Source organism: Ambystoma mexicanum, chromosome 2q, assembly GCF_040938575.1.
Source record: "Ambystoma mexicanum isolate Mex_15411 chromosome 2q, UKY_AmexF1_1, whole genome shotgun sequence".
Lineage (NCBI taxonomy): Eukaryota > Metazoa > Chordata > Amphibia > Caudata > Ambystomatidae > Ambystoma > Ambystoma mexicanum.
In genome coordinates this window covers 703,405,532-703,419,650 of record NC_090924.1, presented here as the reverse complement: position 1 = coordinate 703,419,650, position 14,119 = coordinate 703,405,532, and the positions used below count along the sequence as shown (strand labels likewise).

Genomic DNA, 14,119 nt, shown 5'->3' with positions numbered 1-14,119 from the left:
TATTGCATTCCCACCAACCGGCCTGGTTCTCATGGTCCATTGTAACCCGGGGTATTTGAAAAAGGGGGTGTGGAGACGGGTTGTGTACCATCTCAAATTGAATTTGTAGAAAATAGAGAGAAAGCATTCCAATTTTGCATTACATCCTAGGCTAAGACCAAGGTGTGTCGCCCGATTTACATCCTTAACATGACAGACGTCTAGGCTAAGTTCTTCACAGGGGGGGAGCTTGTAAAGGGTCCACAATGAGGTCACACAATGGGAATCACAGATTACACTTAGACAGGATGTATACAAATAGTTATTTAATTATGGCCAAAACACACTATAGAAAAATGACTAAAAGCAGGTAGACATATCACACAACTATCAAACTAAATACATGTATACATTTACTTGGTTATAAGGCATAATACAAATGAGAAACTCCTACAAAGGAAAGGTTAGACCAGTTTTATGCAAAAAAGGTCCACAGATGATCCCTATCTAAAATTGTCCAACCCAAAGTTGCCTGGGGCCTTGTGCCAAATAGTTCAGGTTACAGTTCCACAGAATTTAAGATGCAGGAAAATATGCAGTTAGGGTCTCTGGGGTCCAGTGAAGGGTTCTTACGGTTAGGGTTCATGTTAGACTAATGCCCAAAAGTAGCCCCAACAGTCAGATGTCTTGCGCAAGCAAGCAATGGCAAAGCAAAAAGTGTTAGAAAGAAGCTTTATTATAAGCCCATTGAATTATAATGGGAGTATAGGGGTAAGTTAAACTCTTAACTTACCCCCATACTCTAATTCTTACCCAGACTTGGCAGAACAAAGGATGAGTGTCCATTGCTTTTCCCGCCGAAAGCCGAAGTCCTAGACTCCCAGAGGTTGCAGGTTCAAGCTTATCTCTGGTTGGTGTCTTTTACTGTTGCAAGGACTCTCGGTCGAAGAATACAGAAACACTCGATTCAGCACCCTTCTCAGGACTAGACTCTGGTCAGGTAAGCCATTTTCGTACGGTGGTCACTGTGCACAGCGACGCAAAAGGACTCAGCAGCCGCGGTTGGACTTTCCCTTCTATCTCGGTTTCCCCTTAGGCTAGGACGCCAAAATTTCGCAGGTGTTAGTCTTGCAAGGCCAGCCGATCACCACCACTGGAAGTCCTTATAAGGATTTCCTGCCCTCTGAGGCCAGGAAGAAAGCTAAAGAACAAGATGGCAAAAGAACAGGCGATACATCTCATGGCACGGCCATGTTTGACCAGTAGCCACAGTTGGTAGACAAATGTGGTAAACGTGGTAAAGCTAAAACGCAAAAAGTCCCCAAAAAGTGGGGAAAAGTCACTGCTGCCACCAGCCTATCCTTTTAGCACTCCTAGAGTAACCAAAAATCCTCGATTTTTCTAGAGCAAAGAAAATACACCCCATTGTACTGCAGTTTAAGCTGCTGTGCACAATGATAAATAGTTACCACAAGTGATAACAAAAGTAGTAACATAGTAACACGACTTAGGGTAAAGAAGTCTTCCCAGTACTGACAGCCTGACGGACATATCAGTTTCCCCGTAACATATGAGCAAAGGCCAGAAAAAGTACAGGTCGGATAAAAAAAATAAAAGCAAAACATTTGGTCGTTCCATAAAGATTGGAAGGAAAGGTATAGTAAAGAGAAATATTTCTTAACAGCCTCCCCTTCATTTTCTTCTCTCTCCTCATCTATAAACATTGTATCATCACTTTCATCATCCTCCCTGTCCTCAAATTTGAATATTCTGAAGGGACTTATTTATGTCCCACTTATTACTTCTTGCAATGCGTTCCTTCTCCCATCTTGTGGAGACCATCCTCTTTTCCCTGTTGTACTACTTGCCCCATTCCTTCTACTTTTGTAAAACTTGCAAATCCTCCTTCACATGGCTTCTGTCTCTCTATCTGGAAGCGGGTGCTTTTAAAGTATCAGTTGCAGCATCTTTCTAAACTGCTTTCTCTTTCAAAGGAATTGCGTTCTGCAGCATGGGGTCTGGCATGGACTCACATGCTCATGAATATTGCCCGTCACGCTTTCACTTACAAACTGTCTTTCTCCTTTAAATCAATCACTGTCCTATGGGGTCATACTGTACCCATCCACTGACAGCCCTCTCCCTAAACCCCTCCTCTGGCAGCCATCTTCCTGTGTGCTTTGTTCTCCATCTGCCGACAGCGGGTATCCGTTGTCCGTGAATTTCAGTGCCCCTCAAGGACGAAAATCGTTGAAGTTTCCAGAAGGTTATCAGGCCTACTTCATGCCCTCCTACCATGATGGAGGCGAAGGAAGGAAGATCCCTGTTCAAGTGCGGGCTACGGAATGCTTTTGTTGAAGACAAGCAGCTGCAATGCCTCGACTGCCTGCATCCAGACCACAAGGAAGGAGAATGCAAGATATGCCTCGGTTTCTTCAAGATGACAACGAAGGATAGGCACAGTAGACTGGCAGTGTGGCTGAACGCCAAGGCCTCCGCCTTGTGCTCCGAGCAGGGTCATGTCTTACCCAGGGCCGGCCAATCCGAGGAGCGGTCTTAACAGTCCTTTGAGGGCGCCTCATCAGTGGGGCCCTAAGATAAGGGCATGAACTGCAAGTCCTGGTCCACCTGGGTCGCCGTGGAAGCGGGTCCCACTGAGGACAGGGGGCGATCGACATCACCCGCTGCCTCCATTGCCAGCTGGCAATCAAGCTCCTCCTCGAAAAGGAAATCGTCCAACCCGGCTAAACTGTTGGAGAAGCCTGAGAAGCCGTGGACAGAGGAGATGAAGGCCTAGCTGCCCAAGAAGGCCCAATTGTCACAGGATACGATTTTGTCGACAATAGTTGGTGACGGCTGCTTTCACAAAGGCTAAGGGGGCTGACCTGTGAGGGTAGCCCCTGCAGCGCAGAATATAGCCCTGCCCCCCGAGGTGCAAAACCACTGCAATGAATTTGGCAAAGTTTGCTGGCACGCCGGAGAAGGGGACACAATCTCAGAACCCTGTTCCATCCCCTCCAGGGTGGAAAAAAGGGGGCGGCAAGGCGGCCCAGGATCCGTCCTGGGCTGTGGCCCAAACCATGGAAGTTTCGTCTACGAACGACGACCTGGAATCCTTACACACGGTCCACGAGGACGTGAAAGAGGACAGCATCGTAGGGCCTAGTGTTCCGATCACGCCAGCTCAGCCAAGGGATGTCTCTCTGGACATCCTGTCGACCTTCCACACCTTGGTGTTGGAAATCCAGAAGAGGATGCCACAGGGCCCAGTTCCAATGGTAGTCCAGGACCCCGATCAGCTGCCAGCGAAGAGGAAGCGTCATTTGATGCCCCCATTTCAGCCTCTGCATCCCCGTCTGTCCCACTCTCCCCCAGCAGACCCAGAACGGCAGATGACGTTGACTATTTGGGCGGCGGGTCTCAGCAGCCTAGTGCGTCCCCACCGGACCAGGTGGGGTCGTTCCATTCCATGATCGCCAGAGCTATTCCAGCTTGTTCCTGAAACAAACCAGGAATTAGGGTTTCTTGTACCAGAGGGGCGAGGCCAAGAGGAAGAAAATTATAGCAGTGCACCTTCTGGATGACGTGTTGGAGGAGGGCCTGGCCGTCTTGAACCCTTGCACGGCTCTGGCCAAACGGGATAGTCTGGAGAAGAAGTATGGGTGCCGGAATCCGCACCCACGTGCCTGAGGTCGCAACCATCGCCAGATTAGGTGGTTTCAGCGGCCGCGAGGAAACGATTAGCTAACTCCTAGTAGTCATCAATCCCTCCAACATAGAGGGGAAGAGGATAGATGCCATGGGACAGAAGGTCATTTCACACTGTGGCATCCACCTGCAAGGTGGCCAACTCACTGGTGATACTAGCCAGGTACAACAGGGAGCTGTGGTACAAGCTGGGTCTGATTTGGGAGTTAATCCCTGACAAGTTGATTGAGGCAGTCGCTCTCTTCCAGGAAGGTGAGGTAGCCTCGGATCACGCCATCACAGTGGTGCTGGACTTCGCCGACACAGTGTTCCGGCAGATGGAGAATAGTGTCTCCCTTCGTCGCCAAGGCTAGATGAAGGCCACGTATTTCCGCCAGGAGGTCCAAGCAAAGGTACTTGACATGCCTTTTGAAGGAGATAACCGTTCGGGAAGGTCGTCGAGTCCCTACAAGCCATCAAGACAGATACAGTGAATGCCTGTTCCCCTGGAACCCTCCAGCAGCACTGCTCTTCTTTTCGCTCCTCCAAAGGAAGGTCAAGCAGGTCTTCAAAAGGTTTCTCCTCATTGTACCGTCTGCCTTCCCGATCCACGACTCAGGAAGCCTACAGAGGCCTTTCCCAGGCCTACAGTGGCAGAGGACAGCGTCACTGTCGCCCGCAGGGCAGGACTCTGGTGCCGAAACAAGCCTGAACCGACCAGGGCCTCGGGCCCCCACCCGTGCACCCCGGTGAAAGGCTGACTGACTAAGTAAGTCAGCGAGTGGAAAAAGATCCCCACCGACAGATGGGTGCTGGACACTCTTGCCCAAGGACATACCCTGGAGTTTCAGCGCAGGTGTCCGCTGATAACTCTGGTGGCCCGTCAGGAGTCTAATTCCTCAGCTCTTGCAGGAGGTACGGTCCATGCTGCGAAAAGGGACGATCAAGCTAGTTCCCCAGCAACTCCGGGCTACAGAGTCCATTAAAGATACGTTTTGGTCAGAAAGAAGACCGTTGGCTGGAGGCCCATTTTAGACCTATAACGTCTGCACAAATACCTCAAGTCCCACAAATTCTGGATGGTCACTTTGCAACACATGCTCTGCCAACTGGAAAAAGGAGACTGCTTGATGTTGCTAGACCTGGAGGACACCTACTTCCACGTCCCCATTCACAGGAAACACTGAACGTTTCTACGCTTCGTAGTGCAGGGACAGCACTACCAGTTCAAGGCCCTACCTTTCGGCTTGAAATCGGCCCCCAGAATGTTCACGAAGTGCCTGGCACCAGTGGCGGCCCATCTGCATCTACTGGCTATACACGTATACCCATACCTCGATGACTGGCTTGTCCGGGACTGCTCACGAGAGTTGGCCATCCTACACACAGAGGTGACCGTCCAGCTGGTGATGGATCTGGGATTCTCCATCTATCCAAAGTCGTGCTTGACACCATTGCAGAACGCACTGTTCCTAGGAGCAAGACTCAGTACGGTGTCCTGCCTGGCATCACCCTCGGAGTATAGGGTAGAGGCCATTCAAGGGAAGGTGCAGCAGCTGTTGTTGATTAGGACTGCCATGGTGCGTACCATTGTCGTTGCTCAGCATGATGTCCTGCATCTACCTTATCTGCAGGCTACAGATGCAACATCTTCAGGAGTTTCTGGACGCTCGCTAGGTACAGGTGTCCAGAAGCTCCGCGAGCAAGATCCCGCTTGATGAGAGTTCTGTCGGGCAATAAGGTGGTGGGGCATCCGCTCCAACATCGCCCGAGGGGCACAGGGTTTCAATATCCTCCATACAAGGAGACGGCACCACGGACGCTTCCCTGGAAGGCTGGAGAGCCCACACCGGACATCTGCACGCCCGAGGCCTGTGGCTGCTGGTTTAGAAGGATCTCCACATCAACATCCTGGAGCTTTGGGCAGTGTACTGGGCCCTCAAGTCTTTCCTTCCCTCTCTGAAGCGCAAGGTGGTGAGTATCTTCACGTACAACACCACCACAATGTTCTAAATCAGCAAACAGGGGGGCACTCAATCCCCAGCGCTCTCTAAGGTAGAGCTGTTAGGCAGAATCCTGTGCAGTGCCCTTAGGTACCACTACACACAATTAAGACCACAGGTGGCAATACAAGTTTTACCTTTGGTACAAGCCTGTACTACTATGTCAGAGTGGTAGCAGTGGCGGAGCAGCCAGGCTTATCTCAAGAGTATATGAGCAGTAGCAGAGATTACACAAAGGGACCACAATTAGTGTGACTCAAGCAAACACTGAGAAAAATAGAAGTACATTTATTTTTAAGCCATTCGTTATAAACACAACACTTCTATTAAACCTCAATAAAAACCACACATTAAATATACTACAACTAACCAATTCACTTTGTACAGTAAGTCTCAAGGTAAGTACCCTTTGTTTAAATGAACCAGTGTTATGAACAAAACACGTTGCCACGAATATGATTGCGATCACTTTTTGACAGTTCGGTCTACTAAACAAACGCGTATCCGTGACATGAAATGCTACCGGGGCAAAAACATACTTAGCACCTGAGATACCTAGAGGGAGTTGGAGACAAAAATCACAGGCAATATTTTGGTTAGGCAGGCAGAATCAAGAAACACTCAGACAGGCGTTCAAAAGTCAAAGGGCCGGAGCCAGGGTCGAAAGACACCGGGGCCAGTTGCTGAAGATGACACGGTCAGACAGTTCACGATTCAACATAGCCAAAAGTACTTTGATATTGTCAATGTTCGGAAGCAAAATGTAGAAGGAGGCAGAAGCCCGCCAAAAGGCAGTGAACACAGAATGCGAACCTAGTTTGCCGTGCAAAGTAAAACACAAGAAGGACTTTAACAAAAAGAAATGGAGAATAAACCCCACCGGAGCCAAGAGAAAGACGATTTGGTCAAGCTAGTTTATGTTCGAGGCTAATATAATAGCCAAGAACAGTACCACGTTTATCTAATATAATTGCAGTAGAAAAGTTAGGGTAGATACCACTGCCACCAGCCAAGTCTAAATGTTAAAAGAGCGAAACAGTGCTCTAGGAGGTACAGATTCAAAGGGATATGAGTTAACCCTTTCCAGTACTCCATGGAAGATGGGGTATACTGGATCTGTGGTAGATTGACTAAGTAAAGTTAATGGTAACTTTACCCTTTTCTGGGGAACAGTAGTCACCTCAGAAATGGAGTCGAGGGAAGTCTGACAACCCTGTGCCACGGCACTGAAGGTGCTGTGTGACACACAAAAAGAAGGGGGCTACTGAAGTGGTGTACTTCAGAGTCCACAATCACCAAAACAAGTAGAAACACATAGCAAAACACTGGTAAGAGTGGGGGAAAAGCTCTTACCCTTACCAAGTGGAAAAAAATAAACTCCAGAAGTCCAGCAAAGCTGCTGGGGGGACTCACTAGGTGAGGGAAAATAGCCATAAATGAGAATTCTCCCTAGCCAAGCGCAGGGTTTGTGGTGCTGGTTCTGTCGAATTGCAGATGTTCCTTGTTCCACTCACCTAGCATGAATCAAGAACACCACTGCAGACTTCCTCAGCAGGGAGTTGCGCTCCTGCCACATGTGCGAACTTTGGCAGGACCAGGTGGACCGCATCGTCAAGTGGGGCAGGCCCAGATGGATCTGTTTGCAACGGCGGCGAACTCCAAATGCCAGAAGTTTGCCAGCAGGTTCCACCAACCAACCAAGGAAGGAGGTGGGGTTGAGCGGGGGGGCATGTTTTCTTTCCTGTGGCAAGGCCTGTTCCTTTGTTTTCCTCCATTGCCTCTCCTGCTACGAGTCATCAACAAACTCAGTGCCAATGCAGGATGATACAGATAGCCCTGGTGTGGCCTGTGCAGTTTGGTATCCGACCGTATCTGTCTGTCGCGTCGCCCCGGTCAAGTTGTCAGTAGTTCTGGATCTTCTCACCAGAGACCCAGCATCGCTGAACCTGAGGGCTTGGCTCCTGCAGACCTGGAGTTTGGTGGATACGAGTTGCCTGCGGACTGAAGCAAGATCCTGGCCAAGGCCTCTGCGTCGTTGACTTTGAAGTGCTATGGTCACAAGTGGAAGCGTTTCACTACATGTGCCGGTCGCAGATTACCCCGCTGAGGGTCACAGCCCTGCAAATTCTTCCATACTTGCTCCTTGGCCAAGGCCAGCCTGGCACACGCTTCTGGCTGTTTTCTCCCGCTACACCAGGTCTGCCGGAAGATCTTCTGTGGTCTCACCGACTCAAGGAGTTCCTCAAAGGACTTTTTCGATCTTTACCGCGGGTGAAGGCTCCTGCCCTGGCATGGGATCTCAACGTGGTTCAGACGAGGCTCATGGGGGGGGGGGGGCCCCCTTTGACCTGATGCATTAGGCCCCTCTCGTTCCTCTCGTTGTAAGCGTCTTTCCGTGTGGCCATCACGTCTGACGTCAAGGCCCTATTCTGCAAGCAACCATACCTGACTTTGCACGAATTGAGGGTGGTGCTGCGGTGCACCCCTCTTTCATCTCTAATGTTCCGTTAGAATTCCACCTCAACTAGTCTTTGGTGTTACCTGTTGTTTTCCCCCGAAACCTTTGTCACCGTCTGAAAGGGCCTTGCACTCGCTGGATGTTGCTCGTGCCTGTTAGGGAGAATTTTCTGTAAAGGCTAATTTCCCAAACCTAGTGAGTCCCCCAGCAGCTTTGCTGGATTTTTGGGGTTTATTTTTTTTTCTCCTGCTAAGAGTGAGACTCTTTTTACTCCCACTCTTAGACATGATTTGAGGTGTTCCTTTATCTTTCCATGTGTTTTATGGGCTATGGGGTCTTTTACTCCATAGGGTCTCATGTGTTTTTGATGTGGGTTACACAGCACCCTCAGTGCCGTAACCCAGGGGTGTCGTAGCGACCCCCCAACATAGACTCCATACCCTGGGACTGACTACTGTCTCCCAGGGCATGCAAAGTCACCATTGGCTTTACTAGTCCCAAATTATGAACAGAAACCAGTACAAACCATCATATTGTGGACGTACTGGTCGGGGCAATTCGATTGCCCCGGGGTCTGTTGTTCGAGGAGGCACGTCTCCGTCCCCCCTGATCAAGTTTTGGCTGGTGGCAGTGGATACTACTTTTTATATTCGACCGCAAATAGATCTCTATGGGATTTTCCCATTGTTCGAGGCTACCAACTTTAATTATTTAATTCTTATAGCCTCAAACATACCGCCGGTTTATTTATTTAATATTAACTCACGGGTTGGTATTTTCTGCCAGAACTCGATTCTAAAATGGCGTTTGTGTTCTCTTCTGTGACTCCAACCCAAGTCGAGCCCTTTGTTCCACTTTTTGGCGGGCTTCTCCACAGAAGCCTCCAGAAGTGGTGCCACTCTGTCTGGGTACCACAGAGTGTGTGAGAGGGGGTTTAGGCACCCTGGACTGAGTTACCTTGTTAACTCAAGTCGCACTGTTGTGTGATTGGCCCAAGTGGTGAGCCGGCCGGCTCACCACTTAGCATGTTTGATTGACAGCTAGGCTGAGTGAATGGGGGTGTGCTGCATAAAAGCAGGGCTTTGGGGACTGGAACTTCAGAAGTCGCCACAGGACCTAAGAATCCGAGGAGGGAGAAGCTTGAGCCGACCTGCAACGACGACACCACCGGTGGAGCCCTGCTGAACCGTCTAACCACTTTTCCCGACGACAGAGGAGATCTCCAGTCCGGAGAGTCTTCTTCCTTTGACTGGTGGGGATAACCAGTTTTGCCTTCTTTTCACCTTCCTGGAGCATCTCGTGGCCGCCTTGCCCGTGCCAAGCACCCCGGCAACCGGAATACCACAGCTTACCACTACCGCGAAGAGAAGGGTAGTACCTTTTAACCGAAAGAACTCCGCGGCTGGTTTCTTCCCTGGCAGTGCAACAACCTTCTTTCCTCCACGGTGAGACCTCCTCTTCCTCTTGACGAAACACCGACTTGCACCCGCTGCCAGGAACAACTGCCCCCGTTGGAGCTTCCTTCACACTTAAGGTACTGTGTCCCGTCTGGCTTCCCTTGCGACAGATCGTTCGGGGTGACAGTAAAGCCTCGACTTTCTAACCTGGGCTGGCCTGGGACAACCTAGCTAACTTTTCCTGACTTTAATTTCATCCTTTTTGTGTGAACTATCTACAAGACTCTTTGGGCATAACCCCACTGTGTGAACCTGGACCCCTTCTGCTTGCTCTCTCCAAGAGTGGGCCTTGCAATTGACTGCCTTGCTCTCCAGTAGAACTCTGCCTATCCTGCCTTACTCTGGTTCTTTTAAAAGTATTGAAACTTGTGTGCTTTCATAACTCTGCCTTTTTCCCTCCCTTTTTTTAATAACTTATTAGAGTGCCATCTTGTGTTAAGCGCTCACCTCTGTCTGAAAATAAGTGGTGTTTCTCACTAAGACTTGTCTAATAAGTAATTAGGGTTGCATATATATAATAGTGACTGTGTGATGAATTTACTTACCTCTTTTGTGCTAGTGTAATTTACAAGTGTCTTTAAATAAATATATACTTTTACACCAAAGCTCTGGTCAGTGTTTGCTTGTGCTACTGTATCTCTGTACCTATTGTGTATACTCTACATACTGCCTAACTCTTCTTGAGGGAAGTCTGACTGCTCAGCCACAGCTACCAAGTGAATCTGTGTGGTACAGACTGCTACCAAGTGGGTTTACTGCCAAACACCTGTAGTCCTAAATCTTTTGCAGTGGTCCCTAAGGGTTAATACAGATCGTTCTGTCGGCGGAAACTGCCAAGGTTTATCAGCCGTTACTGTAAAGACATTTTTAAATCATTGTGTTCCATTTGTGAGCAGAATGAGATTTCTGACCAGGCCACTCCTCCTTTTGGGCATGAGTATGGAACCACAAATGTTCCATAGGCTCTAATTTCAGAGGAGTTTAGAATGGAACACCTGTTTGACTCTTTACAAAATGCAAATGGCCTTGATACCTCTCGTGAGGTAGGTTTTGCGACATTGGACCCCTCTGATCATGCAGTGGCCTTTTACAGGTCACTCATGAATAATCAGAGTATCTGGGAAGGCCTGCTACGTTTTACCAGCAGGGTGACCTCACAGATATTTTGAACACCGGTCCTCAGAAGGATCCTATTTTGCCATTCCACTCTGCTTTACAGAAGAGGGCAATGGCGAATTGGGAAACCCACAATACAAACCATGCAGCGAGCAAGAATCTCACTAGAAAATACAAGCCATCTAGTGTAGATCTGGATTTTCTAACCAAACATCTGACTGCCGAATGTTTGGTGGAGCAGGCTGCTACAACAACATCCAGGGCTTTCGCCCAACCGACTCTACCACCTGAGGGCGATAAGAGGTTCAACTCTTTGGCTATGGGTTTTCTTTTCCAGTAGTATGGCGTTAGTCTATTAATGCTACTTGTGCCCTGGCCAAATTTATCTTTATGCTATGGGACGTCATAGCTATGGCTGCGGAACATAACCCAGAAAGGGGGAGGAAATATTAAGGATAGTACAGAGGCCATGCACAAGTCTTTGCAGTCTGTACTTAATTCTGCTGACAGTGTCAGCAGGGCCAAGGAAGCCAATACTGTGTCACACAGATTCACTTAGCTGCGTAAATCTGGCTTTGCGCCTCATGTTCAATCTAGGTTATGCTATGATATATTTTATTTGTATCGCGCTCATACACGTGTTTCAGAACGCGTCCCATCTGTTTCATAGCAAAGCAGATGAAAGTCTGGAGAATCTCCAAATATCTAAAGCGGCAGTTAAATTACTTAGCGCAGCAGTATGGCAGCCCCAACTGGCCTATACGACTTCCCAAGGTTGGAGGGGTTGGCACTTTGGTTAACATACATCCTTTGGAAGGGCAAAGGGGCCAGGCAAACCAAAGGTGCCAGAAAGATTTCCTCGAGGTGGACGAAGTTGTGGTGCAATGTCAGCCGAAGCGGCAGCCTCCTTACCATCAGCCTCTACAACAGCTGCCCCAGAACCTCTATAAGGCCTTGGTCCTCAGGACTGTTGTGGGGGGCAGGCTCAATCAAAGTTGGGAAGAATCGCGGGCCATTACTTATGAGGATTGGGCCTTGCCGATGGTAGCCCAAGATTACTGCCTCCCTTTCTTAAAGTCCTCTAGATCATCCACCAGGGAGCCACACCCTTAAGATTCTGAATGTTACTTCTCCAGCATGGGGTCTGGCATGGATTCACATGCTCATGAATATTCCCCGTCAGGCTGGGAAATCCTTTGTAAGGAAAGAATTTGTTTTTCATTTCTGAACTGTCTTTCTCCTAACAACCAATCACTGAGCTCTGGGTAATACTGTCCCCAGCCAATGACTGCACTCTACTTAAGCCCCTCCTCTGGCAGCCATCTTCAGATTTTTACCGCACGTTCAAGTGTTGGGAGTGCTTGTGTTTGGCTTTCGTGCTTTTACTGCATTTTTTCGCTTTTTGGAAATTTTACTCAATTTTTTTCGGTCAATCGAGCCTTGTGCTCCATCGATTTACCTTCCGATTAACAGGGACCCGTTTTTTGGATTCTTCAGCGCCCCTCAAGGGCGAATTTCATAGAGTTGCTTCATAGAGGTTTCCAGAAGATTCTTCAGGCCTACGCCGTGTGGACCATGTCAGAGGAGAAGGATTCAACACGCCGGTTCAGGATTTGCTCCGACTGCAACTTGCGGAAAGTCTTTTCGGATGACTAGCATTCCCAGTGTCTTTACTGCCTGTACCTGTCGCACAAGGGTGAAGATTGTGCGTTTTGCCAGGAGATGGCCCCTCGGCACAGGCGGCTGAATGCGTAGCTACAGGCCAAGGCCCCTGCTCTGGGTGGGTCCCAACAGCATGCCTCTCCCAGTTCCAAGAAGGCTGAGTGGGCTTCTAAGACCTTTGAGGACGCCCCTCCCGGGAGTCCAACAAAATGCTAAGCACCGCGAGTCCACTGCCACCAGGAGCGCCGTTGTGACGGCTCCTCTGCGGCCAGGGCGCGTGCGACGTCTCGGGCTCCAGCTTCAGTCACCAGTCAACGCTCAGGATCTTCGGCTAAGAGGAAGTCAGACCATCCAGGCAAACTCAAGGAGAAGCCCAAGACCGGCCTGCTGGGGAAGGCCAAGGGGGATCTGGGCATGGACCCTCCCCCTAAGGAGAAGGCCAGGTAGGACTAGGTCGTCTCGCAGAACAAGGCTCCCGTCCTGACCGTGAAGGCCCAGGTACACCCGGCAAATGCCCAGCCTTCATCTAGGGGGTGGTGGCGTCTCTTGCGAAGGCTGCCGAGATGGCTCCGCAGGGCACAACCCCGAAGGCGAGGGTATCCCTTCCTCCCAGGAGCGAGGCTGCATTCTGGCCCATAGAAAAGACCCCAGAGAAGCTGCCCATCATCTGCCCGAGACCTTCCCCTCTGGAGGCCAAGAAGGGGTGGGCGCCCAGTGGCCTTCCAGGGTAAAGATATCTCCTCTGAGGAGGAGCTAGTCTGCCTGCAAACCATCCAGGAGGATCCCTACGATGAGCATGCCGATGATGACGAGGGTGACTATGGCGAGGATACTGTGGAAGAGCAGCACAGCAACGAGGGCCTGGGCTCCCAGATGGTGCCCTGCTCCCTATTCCGCCTCTACCTCAGCTGCCCCCTAGAGACATTCTCTCTGCACTGCATACTCTGGTCTGAGATATGGACCAGGATGCCTATTGCGTCGGTGGCCCCTCCCCCGGTGCCGTCGACGGCCGACCCACTGCCGACGAGGGAGCCACCGGCCCGGAAGAGAGTACACCCTCCACCTCCTTGCCACCCTTCGCCCCCTTTACCCACCTCTCCCTCCCCGAGGAATGAGACTGATCCTGACACAACGGGCACGGGCACAGACGACTATGTTGGGATGGGGGAATCTCCCATTGCCACCTCCCAGATCTTCCCCACCAGATGAGCTAGGCCCATATCACGCGATGATCTCCAGAGCTTCAGGACTCTTCCAGCTTGCTCCAGAGGAGGAGGAGGAGGAGGGATTCTTATATCGGCCAATGCCCTCGCCATCGTTGGACACTACGACCGGGAGCTGTGGTTCAAGATCGCTCCCATCCTGGACTTCCTCCCCGACACCAAGAGGTTGGAAGCGCTGGAAATTCTGCAGGAAGGCGAAGTGGCGTCAGACCACGCCATCCGAGGCCATGAATATTGCTGACGTGGTGTTCTGCCAAATTGGCAACAGCATTTGCTTTTGTCGTGGTGGCTGGCTTAAGGCCACCAACTTTCGTCAGGACGTTCAGTCGATGGTGTTGGACATGCCCTTCGACAGGGACAATTTGTTCGGGAAGGCTGTGGATGAGTCCCTACAGGCCATAAAGACAGTGATGGCACGTGCCTTGGGCACTCTTCAGCAACGAAGGCCGTCCTTTCGGCTCTCAGGCAGCAAGTCCCAGGGATCCTCTGAGGGTTTTGGCGGGGGTTCCGCTTCTTAACGCCTACCCTCTCGCT

At 50.3% G+C, this 14,119-nt stretch overlaps 1 protein-coding gene across 7 annotated transcripts in view; it reads left to right on the top strand.

Annotated features, from left to right (window-relative positions):
* Nucleotides 1-14,119, top strand: part of KMT2C (lysine methyltransferase 2C) — a 2,745,351-nt gene that overhangs the window by 947,464 nt on the left and 1,783,768 nt on the right. The gene's annotated exons all lie outside the window — the stretch shown is intronic.